Raw genomic sequence first — 22154 nt, forward strand, 5'->3', positions numbered from 1 at the left:
TTCAGACTATTACACCCAATCTTCATACTTCCTGTCTGCCCTTATTTGGACTAGAGAAACAAGAAAATAGAGAATAGAAGATGGTTGATTTACTTCTTTCCCATGCAACTCTTCTGCACAAGCTGGTTTTATTTGGGTTATTCCTCCCCTGATACACACCAATTTCTGCTGCAGGAAAACACACCACATACACTTTTAATTATATGTGCTTATGCAAAGGAGAAAGAAGTAAAACCAAATAAAAATCCCTTCAGACATCGAGTTTTAAGCTTTGTACATGCTTATTGCAGTCTTATGATGCTATTACATTCACACAGTCTCTCCAAGAATGTTGGTAAACCTTCAATTACATGTTGATGCCTTTTCATCTATAAAAGGAATTCCCAGCATTGCTTTTGAAAATGCTATAAAAATATGAGCATCAGAGTCACAGCTCAGGGAAGCATTCAAAAAATATTTCTCTCAAAGTAAGGTTTGTGACGACCTACCCAATGCCAGTATTAATTGACAAACAGGAGTAGAGACTTGTTGTCCTTTCCCACAGGCTCATTACTTCTTTCATTTGGTCACTGGAGGTTCTGCAAAGGCTACACCAAATTAATTGCATACAATGAGACCATCCTTCAAATATTTATGGACCCATTAAGGGTTCATGCAAAATAAAAATCTCAGGAAGAATGAATCCTCCCTAGGGTGATCAGTCAATCAAATATATAAAAAAAATACAAAAACAATAAAATAATTGACAGTTCATGCACAGGATTTGTTCAGTCATACATAGAGCCTGGTTCATGAAAGTTCCTTGTAAGTTCCAAGAAAACACCTAATGAATTCCAGAAACCTGGTAATCTATAAGTTTTGGGAAAGCTTCTAGGAAGTTCAAGGAAGTTAAGCTCTAGTGCCCAGGAAAGTCTGAGAGAAATAACTCACTGAACTCGAGGCTGGTAAAAAGAAGCCCCTTGTTCAGTGCTTTGCTCCAAACATAGGGTCTGGACCCTTAGCTACTGAAAAAGATTGCTTAGTGGAGGTGTGGCCTATGTTGGAGTTTTAAATGATTGGATCTGATTTGAACTATTTTCTATTCTTTGGCAGTGATGCAGCAGCTCGATGAAGCTAACCATGTATTTTGTGAGCTGTAAACTGTCATGTTCCGTGTTTTTCTGTTGTGTGTATTTGAGTTTTCTGTGTCCTGAGTCTCCTCGTTGTCCTGTCTTCCCCTTGATTACTCCCAGGTGTGTCTCGTTCCCTTGATTACCCTCAGTGTATTTAGTCCCTCCTGTGTCCTTTGTCCCTGGTCGGGTCCTTGTCAGATTGTCGTACTTTTGCCTTTGTCTGCCGTTGTGTGTTTAGCCGCCTGTATGACCAGTTGCTACCGGCGTTGAGCCCTGGCTTCCGCTCAGCCGTGCTGCCTGGCCGCGAACTACGTCTGTGACTTTGTTGTTGTTATTGGACTATTTTTTTATCATTAAATTTCCACCATTTCACTTACCTGGGTCTCCAGCGTCTGCCTCACCACCTCGAGCACACCATTTCTTGACATAAACAGCCCCACTAGAAGTGTGGCTGCAACATCTTAGCCAGCAATAAAATGTCATACATTCCTCTTGTGTGTACAAATCAAATACCTATAGGTTTTTATCTGAAGACCAAAAGCCATACATTGGAGTTACATCCGGAGCATTTATTTTTACTACTGCAATTCTTGACCAGGTCTCTCTTGAAAAAAGAGATTATTGAAAAACAAACAAGTCTGCAATGACCAAAAGATTAAACTGAATTTGAAATGAAGCATGTATAGTCTAAATGGATTTTATTAAGCATTTTTCCCAAGAAAGTTTACTTCTTGAAGTCGTCAGTTGACTTGAATCACATGTAATTTTTATGCACGACAGGACTTTCACCTGGTTGAAAGTCAACATTTAAATGATGAGTCATGACCTCTCAGATTTAATCTGTTCATTACAAGTTAACATGCCCCGGGTGAGAGGCTTGCAGCGAAACGTTGCTGCATGCTGTCGAATAACAGGAATGTTCTGAAAAAGCAGAAACAAGGATAAGCTCTGGTGTTCACAGACATTACAGGCATCAGCAAGTACAGTGACAACTTTAAATCTATTTTAATGAGTGTTGCAAGGTATATGGTTTGCATGCCATGCAAACTGTTGAGTGTGTACATTCCAGTTTTCTAGATGATGTCCAAATCCAAATTTTGAGCAAGTAAATCAAAAATGTGTCACGTTTTCAAAATGTTTGAGATGGACAATAAAAGCTGGACAGTTGTTTCAAAACGTCTTTGTTTAGAAATATATTGAAGGTGAATTTATATGGTTTATCCATCAGTTATGCCAGTAATGTTGATGTGAAAATCTCCCAAAAAACAGCATTTGATCAGAAATTAATTGCTTTTTGTGTTGTTTTCTCACTGTTTCATGTATACAGTTTTAACATGGAAATCAGAGGTTTATTTCTCTCTGACATCAGGAGATAAGCGGACAAACTGAGAATCACAGAAGAGATTCTGGTCCAGACACTCAAAAACCATGGCAACTGACTACAGCGAAAAGCAATGTGACAAAACTGTTTCTTATTACTGGTTAATACATACAAGAAGGAATAAAAAATAAATCAATGTGTATAAAAGGTCTCAATTTCTAGAAATTACAGCAAATTATTTTACACCATCCATTTTACCAACACACGAGAGTATTTATTTTTTGCAAACATTCAGTACATTTTAGAACAAATATTCAAGAAAATGCTAAACAGCAACAAAATGTATATTGAAAGGTGATAGTAATTCAGTTATTTTAAGCTAAAATTAAGTGAAATGTCAAGATAACAAATGCATTGCACTGTGCCATGATTAAAATTTTCAATCATGATCACAAATCATGTTTCTTTTACAAAAAAAAAAACAGTTTCACTTCAAAAAAGATGCCTATTGCAGGCTTTTTTGGGAAAAGTATTTTTACATAAAAAGTAAAGAAGACATTTGAAGAGGCAATTAGGCAGCATTTTGGGCTGAAATGACTCAGAGCTGACATCCCTGTGTCAGGACCACAAACCTTCATATTTTTTTGAGGAGATTTTATGAGAAACACTAACATGAAGTGATTCATAGTTGCAAAGTGGAATGATAATAAATTCATGCATTTGGAATTTCTAATCTCAAACGTGTGGTATCCAAGTTTATTCTGCCGTGCTTCAGGAGTCATTTTTAGAGTCTGTAGTTTAGAAGCAGAAGTTTGTTTTGTGATATTTTACTACCATGGTTACAAATCTAGAGAAATGTTTTTCCAGTTTTTTCCTCAAAATTGAATGACAGTGTAGATAATACCAGCAATACTGTCACAGACTGTCAGTAGGATACTGGGCTTTTCCTACAAAGGAATGATCTACACCGTTCATTTGTAGCCTTGGCTGTATGTTCAGGGTTTTGTCTTGCAACTTGAAAAGTGGACCTCTGCATGAATTCTTTTGAACCTTGACAGGTTTTCCTGTATTTAGCTCCATCCATTTACCATTAACTCTGACCAGCTTCCCTCTCTTCCACTGAAGGAGAGCATGCAATGCTTCACCCCATTTTGAAGCATTGCATAATTTAAACTGGGGTGAGTGTCTCAATGTGATGTGAAGTGTTCATTTTCTGCCATGCACAGCATTTAGCACCTAGGCCACCTGACCAGAGCAGTTTTGTCCACATGCTCCTTCCTATTCATTCCTTCATAAAGGTCAGATTTGTGAAATGCACAATAGCTTTTTCCACCTGCAGTTTGAATCTTTTGCAGCTGTTCCACAGTTACCCCAGGCATCTCAGCCTCTTTTCTGATTAATGCTCACCTTGCTTGGCCTCAGTTTATGTGGATGGACCTGTCTTGGTAGGTTTGCAGGTTTAATAAACTATTTCCGTGTTCAGTTGATGTAGTGAGCAGTGATGTGAAGTCCTAAGATTGACTTTAAAAACTAACCCCGTTTCAAATATTACACAAATTCATCACAATATTCTAGAATTTCTTTCAAATTAAATTTGATAGACATAATATACACCATACTTCATTTCAAATCAGTTATGTCAAACTTATTTAAACAGCAAATTTCAGGGGATACTTTTACTCCATACTTTTTCACTCAAGGCTCTGGATGTAATTTCAGGGTTTGTTTCTTGCTGAAAGCTCTTTGCTGTGTTTGGAAGACCGTTTCAGCTGACTGATGTTTTCCCACAATATTTCATCACAGTAAATGGAAATTTACTGCCATAGGCATAAAATCCAGACCACCCTGATTTTAATCCATCCATTTACAAATTCCAGTGGTAAAATCTTAGTTTCAGTTTTCTTTTTAAGTGAATTACAAAAGCAGCTAGTGATGCAAGCCTATAGAAAACCCCAGATAAATGCTCATAAAGCCAACAGTGATTGTAATTCAATTAATAATTATGTAACAAATGTAACAAATTAGAATAATTTGTTACATTTGATCCCTTTTTAAAAGTAAAAGATTATACAAGAACATATTCTAAGAAAATAATGGCATTTGCAGTTCAATTAATGTATCTTTTTATTGTCTCTTCACACATAATTTGCTGCTAACAAACAAAGAAAATCATGTGTCCTTATGTGAAGTGTTGAATTAGAGTTCCTGTTAGTTTGTTCATATGTTGATTATAATTAGCACAAAGTGCTGCTTTTACTCGCCATATGGAGAGATGCATCATTAGTGAACTGTGTTTTATCTTGTGTGATGGAGACCAGGGCTCCATCCCTAATAAATTATCATTGATACTATATTTATTTATAGAACAAATGCATTTTGTTTCAGTTCTTTATTTCAATTGCATTGACATTTAGTTAAACATTCTTTCAGGCAGAGGGGCTGGCCAGCCTTCCTGGACAGGGGGAATGTGGGGAAATGTCAGTTTGTTTCAATTTGAGGTTAATTGCTTGAGTCTTACCTTTCGGGTGTGTCTCCTCAGCAGGGTGGATCAACAAAGACAGACCATGTGCGCCAGGTGCTGTTAAAAAGCTCCTGGAACATACCATTTTCAATTAAGAGGGATAATGCTTTGAAGAGTTATATTAAGTTAAATTTAAACTTGACCTTAAATGAGTTTAGTTCTAATAATTTGCATGAATGTAAATATTTATTGGTACCATTTATTGTTTGTGTTAGGTTTACATTTTTTCTTGTTTTGTTTTGTCACCCCTTTATCTGGTGTGAGTGTTGGAATTGCCCAAAGTGTAAAAGCCAGTTTTTTTTTTTTTTTTTGTCTCACTGTAAGAAATGGGTGTTGGTTCAAATGTGACCTGCAGCTTCAAATAAAATCCATCTTGACTGCATTCTGTTGCTTTGCCTCTTATTCTGAATGCAGAGCCTCTGCTGGTCAAAGTGACATTGTGCCTTTGAAATTTCTTTTCTTTCTTTCTGTGCATAATGTGTCTAATCAACCTGTAAGAATTAAAGGTGACCCAGTTTGAAATGACTTCACTCCAAACTAAATGTTTGCTCTGGGCTGGTTCAGTAAAAGTCTATTTCAAAAGTGGCTGCAAGGTCACAAATCAGAAACTCATTTTCTGCAGAGCCACACAAAAAGTGGCTGAACCTCTCAGGAAAGGGCAAAGACGTACACTTGTAAGGGTATGTGTTTGGAAAACAAGTTATCAGTTATCAGATGCAAACAGCTGCTTGGAACTGCGTTGGGGTTTTCATTGTTTTTCTTTGTTTTTTCCCCCATCCTTCCATTTGCTTAAAATTGTTCTGACTATGTGATTAATATTCAGAGCCAATCTCCTGAGTTCAGCATTTTAAAGAATTACCTTTTTCTGCAATTACACTTCAGCTTTGAAAGTCCAGAGACTGAAATATTTCCCCCTTAGTCTGCTGAAGAGCTCAGTAAGTTCAAATGGAGAATGTCTTTGAAAAGCTCATTTTCAATCTGCATTCAGATTACAGCTGGATGCAGATTGATTCAGTTTGCATATAACCTTGCAATGCATAAAGATATACAACATAATTCAAAGTGAGGAAAAATAAAAAGAACACAGATAACAAAAACCACAACCTGTCCAATGTAAAAAAAAAATATCACTATTGTTATTGTTGCTTTGCAGCAAGAAGGTCCTGGATTTAAATCCTAACGTGGAGGCGTTTTGCATGCATTTTTGATGCTCTCCCTATATATGGATGCATTGTCTCCTGGTACTCTGGTTTCCTCTCACAATCTATCCACTGCAATTGGGCTAACATAAATTCTTTAAACCCTTGGCAGATCTAGGTCTGATTATCAGTAGCCGCTGAAAAAATGTTTATTGCTGCAAAAAAAAAAAAAAAAGTCCCTCTACTGAGTTCAAGTCCAACTTTGGCTCGTAAAAGTTCTTTCATCACTTTTTTATATGCTCTGCTTCAAATACTTTGTTTACAAGTTTATGATTGTTGATTAATCATTTACCAGAGAATATTACCTTAATTTGACAGAGATGTTAAATAACATGATGCGGTCAAGAATTTGGCTGCACCTAACTTCTGTGCTGGTCTGCCTATGAAATAAACATTTGGTGCACCGGTGCAAAAAGCTGTAGGTCCATGAGAACCTGAGCTACAGAATCAAACTTATACCTGATGATTTTTTGAGATAGGAGATGGATAAAAATCATGAAACTGGAAAACTCATAATGGAAAGTCATTACACTACATCACAAAGTTCTACTTCCATTTGTGAAGATCAGCAGAGATGAAAGTTTGGTTGAGTTTTCTCTGCACCTTGCAGCATCTAATGCACTGTATATTTTGGTAGTTAGGACTCTTATATGGAGCTATTACAAACCAGGAGAGGTGGAGAGGTTGGAGGTTACTGCTCAGTGAAGTCAGCACAAAAAATGTACATCTTTCATGTGAGCATCAGTGTGGAGAAGAGATCATATTCTCTGTGTAGCCCAAAATAAACTTTATTCATGTGAGTAAAAGTTTTCACTGCACTGACATAAGAATGGCTGTCAAAGAATGGCAACATTTTTAATCAAAATCCTTACATTTTATTGGGCTGATAATTTGACAAAGTGTTTGACTCTATTTTTCATTTTATCCCATCCTTTTACTTGTTTGTGCTTTAATGTCCTTCAGAACAGTTTGTATTGATGCATTTCCCATTGATGCTACATTTATTTCTATCAAAATATTTGCATTTTTTTTATCTGACTATGTGGCTATTGTTACTTCAGTGGAGTGGAGATCAAATGTTAAAAATAAACTGCTGTTGATGATTTTATTTTAGAAAACTGGAATAAAGATATCAAAAGACAAGTGCACACTGCACAGATACATTAATATCTAACCTCAAGATATTAAGCTTATGGTCATAATGAAGCTGCTACATTCAGATTTCAATGTGAACGTAATGTTTTATAGCTGAGAAAAAATGTTTACCTCAAAGAGAGAAATATAAGGACAAAAACTTGAGAATAAGCATGCATTCAGACTTTAAACATTTGTAATTAAATGCTCTTCTCTAAGTTCTTTCTTTTAGTTTACATGTCTCCTTCTCCCTTTCCCCTCTCACTCTTTCACAAGAGTCTGAGATAAGAAGCTGACATCACTTTGCATGAGCTTATTTTACTTGAAGCCAATAAAATCCAGGTTGCACGCAAAGAGGTGCAGCAGAAGGACAAAAAACAGGTTTCTGTCATAGTAATCAATCTCATGAAGAAGTGACTTCATATTTTATGACCTGACATACTTCAGCAGTGAATGCTCAAAGTTTATTTTTCTTTTTAGCCTATTGAAGTGCAGACAACTCCAAGACATAGAGACAGTGGTGATGTTGATAATCATATGCTATATGTGTTGCATTGTGGTGCATTAGGCTTCATAGAGAAATAAATGGCTGGTTATAGATACTTTAAATGCAATCAGCAGCCAAGTCTCTGTTTGGATTTGATTATCTGTGTGAGACAGATGATTCGTATCATCCAGCTCAGACGTCAGTGCAGCCAAAATGCTTTTAGTCGCACTGCACAATTTCTTATGCAAATGCACTTTCTGTAATCTGACAGTCCGGAACAGCTCACAACCAGCTGTAGTTATGAGATGAATGTGTAATTGCTGGTTTTTTTGCCTCATTTTCCAAAAGGTACATATATATATTTCCATCTGTTGAATTTCTACAAATATATTTTAAAAGCAGCAAGCCTGTCATGTAATTGCAACACACATGGAGGTTTGTTCAGTTTTCTGAACCAAGCAGGGTCTTTTCTTTTTGTTTCATCTTCACACCTTCATCTCTGCTGCCCAGCTGATCTGGCTCTGAGAGGACAAAGGTCAGGTTTTCTTTACAAAGATTGGTCATGTAGTTTTGTTCTGTTTCTTTTGCACAAGTTTACATTCCATGGAGCCTTAACCATATTCCAGATGTGTACAGAAAAAAACATAAAACAATATTTTGTACAGCCTTCTTTCCCACTTGACTGCACAATATTAAGAATGATTTTCATTGCTTTTAAGCAATTAAGAAGCATGTTACTGCATGTATTAGTAACATCTATTGATTGCACAGAAGGGAGACAAAAGCACTCATAAATTTCATCCCTACCATTTGCCTTTAAATTACTGCTTTTCCTTTTGACAAGTCTTGCAACATTTAAGGGGTGTTACTACTTGCTTGGTTTTGTAATTACAAACTCAAATCTTCTACACAAAACAAATCTCTCACTTTCTAATCATGATTTATATTAGTTGTTTTATATTTTTCTGCCTGACAGCTTTTAGCCTTTACTTGAAGACAGTAATATAAACTTCCATCAAATGGAATAAGTGCTGGCTAAAAACTCAGTTCTTATTTAGTTAATTTAGTTGAGAAATTATTGTTTTTAAGAGTTTTAAATATTTCTCTAAAGTTTGGTTCGAGAAAATATCCAAAAATTTAAATCTATATTCCCTGAGAAATGTTGGTTTGCCTTAAAACCAATGTGACTTATTTTTACATTGCAAAATGTGTATTTGTTACATTGAAAATAATATATGTGCATGCTGTGCACTCTAAATGGCAAAAATGTAAGTTGTTGTTGTTTAAATAAGTTTATTTTTCCAAATTGCTGTCACATCAGTGCTTGAAAAAAAGCCTTTTTGAAATTATTTTTAGATGGATTTGGCGAAAATGAGATTGTGATTCAGAGTGAGAGGAGGAGGCTTTTGCTGCTTGTTAGTAGAGGTTATTTTTTGCTATCTCTAAGGGGTAAATTGTAGGTGGGACAATGAATTGGCCTTGAGTTATTTCTCCTTCCATCATCCAGTAGACATCACTGATCAAATCTTTTGACAAAACTTGACAGAGTATTATTTGTCATTGGGTAGAACTGTTACTGTTTGGCCTAAACAAGGAGATATTTTTGTCACATATAACATGACAAATTGTTGCATGTTGTTATTACATTTAGGCTTTTGCACTAAATTACATTCATGTGCAACCAGTTAAATTAAGTTGTTCAACCATGCATTGCAGATACAGTTTAGTTTTGATTTTATTAGTTTCCTGAAAAAATAATACAAACAAATATTTGGATGGAGTTAAAAGACACACTGAGAGGGTAACATAGATCAGATCTGTTCACACCATAAATTATGTTGGATGGAGAAGTGAGTAGGAGATAAAGATTGGCCAGATGCCAGGAAGAAACTGGGACTAATGAGCCGGAGATGGGTTAGGGTTCAACAGTTTATGATAAGAGGGAGGGAACCTTTCTTTCCAACTTCTTTTAACCTGACCTGTTCAGATCTTGCTTTCATCTTATAATACCTCTGGATAGACACAAGGACATTCACTTAATTTTCAAGTATCAAAGATGTTTTCTTATGATTTCAGTGACTCTTAACAACAGACCTTGAAAAGAAAGTTACAGCAATGTAATCAAGTAAAAATACTAAACCTAAGGATTCAAACCAGGATCTATAAAGTTTTTAAGTTGTGCCTCATTACTAAAGTCTCCTCTTGCCCCACATTGCTTAATCAGTATTCTCTTAGCATGTTTGGCATAGGATTAAATGTAAAATACTGTTTTTTTTTCAAAGTCTAACACACTGTGCCACCTGGTGTTCAGGCAAGGCTGAACTAAAACTGAAGGAGAAACCGCACTGACTTTGATCTGCAAAAGGTGTCAAAGTTCCTGCTGAGAATAAAAAAAGGGGAAATGTTAATAAGATGCTTTTAAATGCATGTAAATGCTCTAATGAGCAATGCTATCTTTAATTTAAGCCCGGAGGGAAGTTTGGGGTGATTATAATTACATGTCTAATTAGACATCGTCTTATTAGAGAAACTTTTTAAACTTTTAATACTGCTACTACTGTTTATCAAGAACTTGTGAAATGCATTTTGAAAAAGTTTATTGGAATTTTTGTTGAAGAGACAAACATTCTGTGGAAGCCAACTCTTTTCCAGGGCTTTTATGTCCGTTTCAATATTTGAATGAGAAATAAAATACAATATATAGGTTGCATACGGTTTACATTTCTTCTATTAAAATGTAGACTGTGCTGCAAAAAATTCTGTTCTTTCTTTCCTTTAGTTTTTCATGTCATAAAAAAGTTGTAAAATTTTAAATATGAGCAAATCTGTTTAAGAATATGGCATGACTTTTCATAATCCAAGTCTGTACTTTTATGAGATTTGAATAACTTAAATTAAAATGTTTTGACAAACTGAATGTGTGTTTTTTTTAATCACTTGTGGCCATAAATGAACCAAACATAAATGGTTAACTACGTTACTTTGTAAAATACACAAGTTTCTCTTTTTGAACTGAATTCAAAAAAATCAATCTAACTTTTTATTCATTTATCTGCTTCATCTAAGTGTGGTTTTCTGGACACTGACTAAAATCAGCCTGCTGGCCACATGAGAACAAACTAACAGAAAGTTGCATTTTGTTGAAGATCAACAAAAATCATTCATTTCTTGTGCACTCATTGAAAGTTAAAGGTTGCCTCTATACACGTGCACAGGTCATTTCAATCAGTAGCGCGTCAGCAGGGACAGCCTCGGCCAAATGGATCGTGTTAGTTAAATGTAGTGTGTCGGTGACGGAGACTGCGAGAACGAGTGAGTGCTTCCGTTACTTCAGGGCTGAAAAAAGGAGGAGGGACTTGACCGGAGCGGTTTAATGTCTGCTGTGAGTTCACCCAAAGCGAAACGGCGTCAACTCCTCCGCAGCAGACTGTCCGGACACAATCCGCGTTCGAGGTTCTTCCAACTCTTTGGAGTGGTTTCTGCACTCCTCTTTTTACAGGGTGCCCCTGTCTCCAGAGTCCCAGCCAGCAGTGCGCTCTTCAGCTCGCCGGCTTTTTGCGCACGGACGTGTCTCCAAATTCCGCCACTCGTCTTTGCTGCGCTGCGCTCCTTCCACTCAGCTGAGCATTCCCGACCGTCAACTACAGTCGGCGGTTTCTTTCTTGTTTTGCTCTCTCTATGACTTATTTGTTGTTTTACTGAAGAGCAGCGGGGTTTTGGCTCATGGGCATTTAGTGTCGTGACATGCTTTCGGGACCCGGCGCCTTCACAGAGAAATGGTGAGTGAACTTCTTTCTGCCAGGCATTTCTGTGCCCGCTTCCAGTTTGTTTATGTTCTGCGTGAAAAGGTGAACCCTTCAGATAAACTGTCGCTCACACACCAAAGAACGCGTTACCTCCACCTGTCGTGCAACCACTTTTAGAGTGTCGGAATTCCCAAATGAATGACGATATTAGGAATACAGAAAATTTGATTTCTTAATTTTTTTTTTTATACCTCTGTGTTTCACCAGGTCTAATTCAGGTGTTTATAATCCATAAGTATTTTTTTTTTTTATTCAGAAGGATTTGGTGGATAATCCCCCACAACGTTGTGGTGTTTGTTGCCAAGTTTCATTTCACTTTCACTGTGAAATGCACCAAAACAGTCTAAATCTAATTCCACGTTTTCCATACATTTGATCACTGCACATCCAGGCGGACTTGTAGCTACCCTTTTAAATGCATCAATGATCCATTGATAAGGAGGGAAGTGGATACATAGACGGAGTGAACTGTCACATGCGTGTCACAGCCAGTATTTTCAATTATGTTCAACATTTGAGTAATGGATAGTTTAATGTGTAGGTAATTTGGCTGGAATTGTATTACAAGTTTGATCATGACAGGTTACAGTAGAGCATTCATCAAGTTTTGATTGTCAAGCTGACAAGAAATTACCCACGTTTGAATGAAACGTGGGTAATTTGGGCTGTGGAGGTCAGTCATTTTTAAATGTTATTTAGAAACTGAGTATGAGGTTCTGTGATTTTATAGTTGGAATTCATCACTCTCTTACAACAGTTTTGCCTTCTCTGTGTGCAAACGTTTTCACAATGACTTGTGCGAAGGCCTGTGATAGCAATCTTTTATGTAATATTTATGGTCTAATCCTGCAGACAATCCATTTTCTATCGATCAAAGGTTGAGGTACAATGTGTCGTTTCATTGGCTCAGATGTTGATTGGAGGATCACAGTTTTATAATTTACAGTTTACAGTCTGGAGCTTGCCCTGAACAACCCTTCTAGATGAGCTGGAGAGCAGCCAAACTGCAATTTTACACACAGATGACTCCAGGTGTTAGTTAGTATAGGGGATAGATCTCCTTCGACAAGATTTTGTTTTTCATGTGATACTGTTGAGCAAAGAAAATTTACCACTTTCTACCTTTCTTGCTTAGGAGACAGCTCTGCAATAAATGCATCTGATTGTGAAAGTCCCTTAGACACAGTTCAATATAGAACAGCTGCAGTTATCAGATGTGACTGCGATTGTATTCATTATTGTAACTATTCTTTGCTGTGGCATTTGTGAATTACTGATGGCATACTGGTACCATGAGCTTCCTATTTTCTATTTTTATGCCATTTAAAAAATATATATATTTGCAATTAAATAAATGAAAAATCTTGACATCAAATATATTCCAGAAAATAGCAAAAAAGTGAAATTTTACAGAGATCTATTTTTGACAGCCTATAAAAATTAAGTGAAATATTGTGCTCTGCAAAATCTTTGAGGCATTTTGTTGTAATTTTTAATGTTTTATGTTATGTGGTTAACTATGAGCTGACCCACTGTAAGAGTTTATACTGCATCCACCTTTGAATCCCTGCAGGGGAATTCTAAGCAGTTATGGAAAGTACAGTGCTGTGTATAGTGGCTGTCTGTTTCTGTGGGGATGATGCCAATGGGTCGCACTCAGAAAACATACAGATGCATCTCCAGTGGCAAAACCTTTATTGGCTTGTTTTTGGTTGGGTAATGTTTGTGATTCATTATTACAAATAAACCTAAGCTTGTTGAAAATATAGATGGAGTTGTAGTTGGCATAAGACTGTAATTTTTATTCATCAACCATTCCCTGAATGTCTGGTACAGGAGATTCAAGTATTTCTCAAATATGCATGAATTAAAGCAACATTCCAGGTATGTTTTTGATGAGGAAACAACATTAAAACATAATATCAAGCTTTAAAAAGCCTTTGCCCCCTTTGATCCTGTCAAAGTATGATTCCTGAACCTAACATCTAGTTACTGACATGTTTTATTACAATGTGGAGACCATTGGTTCTTCCAGTGGTGGGTGAGGATATTCTTCTAGCTAAAGTCTTCATTGACAAAGTAAACAATAATGCCTTGTCTTCATGCCCCTAAACAGTAGCTACAACTCAAACTTACCCTACTTATCTACAACAAATGGTAAATTATGTCACAAGATGGCAGGTTTTGCCGAGGCAGGTTATGATTTTAATACCCAAAAAGAACGATGAAGGAATTTTAAAGCCACTAATTGAGTGTCTAAAGTTGTTCCTGTTATTCATCTGCAAAGTAAATAAATTCAATTCAATTAGGGGAGAGCTCTAAAGAGCTGCAATATGGTTGTGTGTACACGTGTGTGTGCGTGTGTTTGAAAATGAAAAACTGTACAGACTGCATATCAGCATTCTGGCTGCATATCAGTCTGAATGCTGATATGCAGTTTTTCTTATCTTATTTATATCAACATGCAAGATTTAAGTTGGAACGATTTGCTCTTTATACTAAAATGCACATTGTTTGTCTGGAATCAGTATGAAGCAACAGGGTTTAACCAGGATGCGTTACCATGTTGTTGTATAGAACTGTCAATATAGTTTGATGCTAAGTGGTTTGGTAACATGCAGTCTGGTACACATTGTATAGAACAACAAGAAACTTTGATTGCAGGGCAGAAAGTCCAGAATGTCAGTTAATGTGCTGACACTCAGTAGTTTGTTATTACATACATGAAGGGGCAGAATAACTCTGCATGCAGGGTAGATGATGTAAATATGAGGCTAACGAGGCTGGAGAGAGCCACAACAACACTGCAGATGGTGACTGGTGGTGGACTTTATACAATGATGCTCCTACTTTGTTTTGATAATGACTTTATATTGCAGCTATGAAAGACATTTGTGATGCTGTTTATGATAAAGATTTTCTTACATGCATAATACCAACCTGATGTTTGATTTGCGTGAATTATCAAGTCCCGCTATCTTTTGCTGAGTCATCTACTAGCTTCTGGCATCAGTCTGACTGAAAGTTTTACCACTTCTCTTGGTGGAATTTTAGTTAATTTTATTTGTTAGGTTTTCTGGCACAAACCTTAACACATTTTAAATGGGGCAGGGCTTTAGGAAGGGTACATTTACTGCTTTTCATCAAATAAACAGAAATGGTTCATGACGTCACAGAATATCAAAATTATTAATAAAAGAGAGAGAATGTTGTACTGAAGTGGCAGTCCATGATGCAATATGGAAATGGAATATACAAACCATAAAAATGGCTTTAAAGCCCTAAGTACTTTTCCCAGAACTGAGGAGGAAATGCAGCTGAAAGAAACTGGTATTAAGGTGTCCTCCTCGCAGAGACCGCCGTAAAAAAGGGTATTATTTTGTATCTCTGCTGATTCCTTGTTCACTTTTGTGTTAATCAGCTCCGCTTCTGCTTGGCCTTCTGTGAATTGACCAGCTGCATCTGCAGTCACAATTTCTCATATAATAAGAGTCTTGTTTGACATGAACTTGTGTTTGGTTTATAGATATGCTGCTTGCTTTCCTTATCGCTCTCTTGTTTAAGGAATTTTACAATATAAAGAAGGTTTTCAGTAGGAATAAATTAATAGTTTATTTTTCTGATCAATTTTTTGGGGTTGATCTGACAAAGTTGCGACCAGCACAGCAGTAATGGTAACAGAAGAGTCTGTCTCAGTATACTGTCTCATTATACAAAATACTTTCTTTGCGTGCAGATGTAACAATATGCATTTAAAGTGCTAGTAGTACATTAAAACATAGTAGTTATTTCTTGGGTTGAAAATTGGGGTTTTGAGCAATTGTATTTTCACATCAAGCAACTCCTGGAACATTTCTCTTGTAACTCAATTTTTTGGAGTGCACAGATAAAAACTTTATCTGAAGTTGGTAGATGTTTGCAGGAATGGGTGGGTTGAAATGTCATCACAAAAGACTGATAAAAGTAGTCTTGATTCCAGTTCTTTTATTGTTCAGTTTGACAGTGAGCTCATGTTTGTTGCCTCCAGTGTGGGTGGGTGGCACTGTTTCTGTCTCTTTCACGGTTTCATTTTAAACTCTGCCACAAACTTTCAAGTCAAGGAGACATCTCGTTTTGCCAAATTTGTGAGGAAAAATCTTCCATTGAAAAGGAAAATGCCTTTTTGTTGTTATATTTTGACTTAAATTTTACAATAATTTGTTTTTTAACAGTTCTGCTGTGGAGGGTGAGGCCCAAGGTTTAATAAACAAAGGTTGTGGTCTATTGCTGAATTATCAATAATTTTCAATGCCAGTCACTCTGTGACAAACCTGACAAAGATTTTGCTTTGTTATTGTTGGTGATAACAGTGATAGGAGCTTGCCCCATAATCGGTGGGTTGCTGGTTTGAATCTCTGCTCCATCTGTCTCCGTTGTTGTGTCTTTTGCATATACTTCACTGGCCTTGTCCGCTGGTGGTTTTCAGAGGGCCCGGTGGTGCTGGTGCATGCCAACCTCACCCTGATATGAGGCTCGGGTCTGACAGACTGCCCCAGACCAGCTGTGGCTATTATCCAGTAGCTTTCTACTTGCAGTGTAGAAATATGTGAATTACTGACTGTAGTGTGACACACTTTGGGATCCTCTGGATATGAAAGAGTTATACAAGTATAGCCCATTTATCATTTTTTGCTGCTTATTTTGCTTCAAAATGGAGATATAAATAATTAGAGGCTTGCATTTTAAATGCATCGTGGAGGAAAGACACTGATATGAGGAAGGAGTCAGTTGCTTATTCTGGTGGAAACATAAATAATTGACTATCTGCACAGGATCAATAGTCACTTTCTTTACTTCCCACATACCAATGTCTTAACTGCAATTCTATATTTCTATGACAATTCTGTGTAACACATCTGGCACTACATCTGCTGTGTCCCAAGGAGCTACTCTGGTTAATCTACTGCATTAAATTCACAATCAACTGCAGTGTCTGCACTTTGATAAAATGCATTTTCAGCACCTGCCAGGATTTCATTGGCACGACCCATATAGGTGACAAGAATATGAAGGGAGTTTTGTGATCAGAAATTTGAGTAATTTTGCAATAGCTCCCATCAGGTTTAACTTTATACAATTCAGGGTTCTCTTAAATGCATATTCTGTGAGATCTTAAAGGGGTGAAAATTCAACAAAATCTTCACTTTAAACTGTTGGCATTCTGCACTTCAAGATGTGTAGAAGTTATTAACACAATCTAAACAACTTTACACTTTATTTTGATGAGTCAAAGTGAAATGCTGCCATCAACAAAAATACAATATAATATAAAAATCATCATCAACAGAATGAAGCTTGTAAATATATTGACATTTAAAGTCCAGTTGAAAAAAAAAAAATATATATAGCTTACTGCTTGCAAAGAAAATGCGCTTTGGTCCTCAATAGGTGCAATTGATTTTTAAATCCATGTGAAAACATAATATACATTATTCTTACCTAAAGTTTTTGCAATACAGTGGCTTAAAATATTTTATGGGGGACATTTTTTTAAAAGTGACAACCCAATATTAAATTGTTCAAAAAATAAAAGAACAAGCTAATATGTCAAATGATTTGAGTTTTTTTTGCCAATCTTTTACAAATCAGCTCCTTTATTCCTTTATATAGACAATGAGACGTGTTTTTATCTGGTTTTTAGACAAAATACAGAAAGGAAATTGAGCAAAAAAAAAAGTTGGAATGAATTTAGTAGAAGTTTAGTGTTTGTGTTGACTGCTTTCTTGAAATCTGATAGAAGAGAGAGGATTGGCTTCACAGTAGCAAATGTAGCATACAATCCTTTCTGTGCCATTGTCTGAGTGACCATTATTATCGCTCCAGTCGCCAAGAGTGCAGTTATTTCCTAGAGCAGCGAAGGGTGGATGCTCATGGCAAAACAATAATGTGTCTCACCAGAGAGCAAGAAGGCTACAGAGACATTCCCATTAAGCCTAGCAGTCCCAGTTTAGAGTCTGTCAGAAGCATTGCAGATATGAGAGAAATGAGACCAATCTCGGCTCCAACGCAACCTATGAATGGATTGATTCTATTCTCCAGGCTGTTCAGTTTTCTTTTGGTGGAAAATTCAGATTTTTGCCATACTTCTATTGTCGTTTGTCCTTTTAATGATGTGATGATGAACAAGCATGATACTAACAGCAAACTTCTACCAGTAGTGAAAAGGTTGAGTAAGGATATTCTCTGAAATTTAAATAAATATGATTAATGCTTCTGAGAAATTATGAATGCATACAAGCTATATAATTTAGATTAACATCAACAAGGCTGCTGGAATTCTCCCACTTTTGAACATCATTTGTTTAGTTTGATTACATTGCTGGGAAAACTGTTTTTGCTCATTAAACTAGTCCATGTAGTTGAGATTATTTCTGCCTGTAATGCACTGACAATGTACTTATACTCTTATCAACCATTTATCATTTTGCTGTAGAGAAACACATAATGAAAGCACCGAAGTGCATCAGAAATGTAGAACATTTAAAATACCAGAATGTTTTGTTAAGTGTACTTAATTAACGGGATTTCATTGAAATATTGAATGGATTAATACTAGCTTAGTTTTTCTTGGAAGTATTTCTTCAGAATATTTCCAGATTTCACAACAAATATTTTGAGTGAAATGTCATTACCTGCAAACATAGAAGACAATCCTGACTTTTTCTTAAAAATTATGCAAGTCATTCTTGTTTTGTGTGTGTGTAATTAAAAAGCGTCATATGAAATGGGACATGAATTTAATTTAAGCACTTTTTTTAAAAGAATAACACTACACTCTAAAAATAATCCAGATTCATGATACAACAATAATGTATAGGGTTAATTTTACTAACACTGTATTTCCACGAACGGTTTTCCAGATTCTCAAAGGAATTCAAGAAGAGCATTGCAGTTGCAATGAAGAAGACTTTACATTGTGTTTTGGCCAGTGGAGCCACTGGCCAAAATCACAACTTAATCAAACTGGACCGATCAACGAGCACCAATGCAGTCTCCTTCTGAGTAGTTTGCTTTGGAATAATAATACCATTAATGTAAAGCTTGCTCAGCATTGGCATCAGGGGGACATAAAACAATTTGCATGCACAATAAGTAAAAGACTTTTGGAGGGCAGTCATGGAACAGAAAGAAAAGCAGAACAGCCATCTCTAAGACAAACATCAAAGGCAGACTGAAATTCTGCAAAAGGTACAAAGAACTGGTAGAAAACTGGGGCAAATTAATTTTTAACATAAAATCATTAATCTGATTGTTTGGTACACCTGAAAATGTACAGACTTCTCATGAACACTAACATAAAACATGCTGGTGTCACAAAAGTGACAGAAGAGGTTTTTTTTTGTAGAAACAAAAAAATGCTAAAAATAGTAAACACAATATGTGCATTACATCACTTGGCCCAGCTAAAACATTTAAGATGTAATACATGTTGCACTGTTTTGAGTGGAACACTAGGCCAGATTCCCACAATCACCAAATTGTTACATGGCTGAACATCTCTGATGTGTTTTTGAGAAGATAAATAACCACTTCCTCTTTCTATCATCTCTGAGTTAGCTTGAATATGTTATGCTTGATGAAAAGATTAAAACTCCCTGGAGCCACTGGCCAAAATCACAACTTAATCAAACCGAGAACATAATTTAAACGTGTCATTTGAGGATTTGTAAATGTGATAAATCGATTTTGCCAAGATTTAGCTTGAGATACTAGCGGTAATCTTCTGATTAACGTTCACTACAGCTTCACATGCAGAGGATGCGATTTGCATGTTGTTGAGCAGAGTCAAAATGTTAAACTCTCTCCCTGGTCCTCTGTTGTCTGTATTAGAGCAGCTGAATAGGGGTAATTAGCTCTATTCAATGGCTGTCAGATTGGCCTCTGAATGGAGCCTCAATGAGCCACACTCAATGCCTAGTATAACGAATCTGAATCAAAGCTCCCCAACATAATGCATTAGAAAAAAACTGCAGAAAATTAAGATTTTTTTTCTTTTTTTTAATATAGCTCCTGTTCAAGGCATAACCAGGACATTAAGTCATAGAAATATAAACAGAACATGACAGAAAACCTTTATGTTCTGCGTGGAGCCACTTACAGCCATTATATGTTCTTTGGAGCACTCTGGATGAAATGTGTGAAGCGTAGGTGAGCCACTACAAAACACTTCAAAAGTTGCATGTAAGCTGCGAGACACTTTTATAAACATACCTCCAGACATATTTTTGTAAATGTTTTCAGAACTAATGTATACAGATGGGACTTAAATGGCCCAGGCATAAATTATAAAAGTAATATATCTTATGCTCTAATACTTGCAACATGTAAACACAATTATCAAGTAGTCAAGCTTTTTGCTTTTTGCCGGAGCATCTGTTCCAACGCATGAATGATCTGGGTTATAACTGCTTGAATTATTGTCAGAAGTGAAATGGAAGAATGCAGATGTTCACTGTAGAAAGCTATCATTCACAGTTTTATTGTGCAAGTAGCTGAAGTGAAAGAAATATGCAAAACATATATCATAATATAGCAGCTCGTTTGGAACGTGGTATTTGTTGGCTGCTATTTTTAATCCTGATCAGTCAAGGGTTAGAAAAAACAAAGGACAGTTTTCAAATGATGAATGCACTTCATACGGGAAAAAAGTTACCAAACCAATGAATTTATTTTTTTCTGCGATTAGTGGCAATGCCAGCTGTAAAAGCCTTTGCACTGCTGATATGTTTTAATTTACTAATGGCATTTGATTTTAGACTTTGACTAGGCCAGCTGAAAACCTTAACTTTTCTTGGCTTTGGGATTATTCTATGCTGTACAATGTGTTTTATGCCAGATATTACAGAATGCAAACCTTGCTTTATTACATGTGAAAACTAGGCTTTGGATTTTAAATAATTCATCACATAGATGTTAAGATGTTCAAAATCTTATCTCAATTAATTGCATATTTTTACATGCAAAAGGTCAGAGTGGAGCTTTTGTCTGTTTCTGGTATAAACGTGACACACAAACAACAAATGCAAACAACAACGATGGGTGACACGTTTGCTTCTCTTGGCCCAGCAAGGGTTAATTATTTCTTCAAAAAATGACCTGGAATGATCCTGGAAATTACTTGTCCTGTTCAAAGCTATTAAAGGCTCAATTACCACCACAATGCACAACCTGTTCCAGCAGGACAAATGTCCCTGATGCTGATGTCAGAATCAAAAAGTTTTCAAATAAGTTAAGGAAAGCTAATATGTATATAGCACTTTGTACCAATCTGATGGTTGAATGACCTAAATAACAGATTAAAATTAATAAACATCTTTGATGTTGTTCTTATGTGATTTCTTTTTTATTCAATGATTTAGCATCAAAAATGTTTTTTTTAATTGAGAATGCTTATTGTGTCAATATGTTTTTAGAGTCCCACCACCAGCTAAAATATGGCCAGCATCAAAAAATATTGAAAAGGAGAAAACCAGAAGAGCCTGTGAAAAATACAGAACATGTATGTCACTCAGAGAGGAAAAAAACAACAATGAGAAGCATTGATCTAAAGCTAAAATGTTTGGAAAACCTACACAATGCATCTGAATTCATTGAAAGGCAAAGAAAAGAGACATAAAGAGAAATACAAACCTACAAAGGCAGACACAGAGGACAAGCAGCATAGAAGTAGAAGTAAACCAACATACACTTTTAATTTTGGTCATCTGAAACACATTTACGTAGTTAAATAGTTTGTTTATAGATTGTTACAAAATGTTCTCCAATTCCTAGCAAACTTTTCATATATTTAATATGTATTTGAATATCTAATATATGAAAAGTATGCTGTACAAAACTTTTTTCTATATCATGGATGCATTTGTTTTTTGTCTCCAGGGAAACTATATCTTGAACAAATGTCCTAAGTGACATTTTGTGTAGAGATGCAAGCAATCAAAGCATTAACCTTGTGAACTGGTGCAATTTGTTTAAGACATTAGGAATTTCATAAATGCTGTTGCAGGTCTGTTGTTTTAGAGAAGCACTCTGAGTTTGATAGTTTGCACACTCTGTCCTCGGAGGCCAAGCAGTTGCAAAGTTCATGCCAAATAATTTATGTGTGCAAAAGAATTATGGCAGCTATGAGAGTCCAGTTCAAAATGGGAATCCAATCTGAAACACAGAGGAACACATTTAATCCTAGAATTAAATGTGATTGAAAGTGAAAGCTGTGCTGGTTGGGTTTAGGCTATGCAGTTAAGGCTATGCTGTCAGATGCAGTGGGAAAAAAAACAACAAAACTTCACAAGACTGATGCTCTAAGCATGGCGTAGACATGGAGTCAGAGCATAAAAATGCAAAAAGCATGATAGAGTTTTTTTCCCCGTGTGTGGCTACTATTGCCTTTGTTGAAGGCTTAAAAGATAATTCCCTTGCAACTTTTTAAAATTTTCTTCAGACAAGTTCAATTTCAAATCCAGTCAATGTGGGCGGATCTGTTGCTTTGTCCAAAGATGATACAATTATAAAATGTAAGAGTAATATTGTATTGGAGT

The 22154-nt window shown here is 36.1% G+C and overlaps 1 pseudogene; it reads left to right on the top strand.

Annotated features, from left to right (window-relative positions):
* Positions 1 to 11135: 11135 nt before the first annotated feature.
* Positions 11136 to 22154, top strand: part of LOC129360518 (5-hydroxytryptamine receptor 4-like) — a 133124-nt pseudogene continuing 122105 nt past the window's right edge.

Source organism: Poeciliopsis prolifica, unplaced genomic scaffold (assembly GCF_027474105.1).
Source record: "Poeciliopsis prolifica strain line A6 unplaced genomic scaffold, Auburn_PproV2 SCAFFOLD006, whole genome shotgun sequence".
Classification (NCBI taxonomy): Eukaryota; Metazoa; Chordata; class Actinopteri; order Cyprinodontiformes; family Poeciliidae; genus Poeciliopsis; species Poeciliopsis prolifica.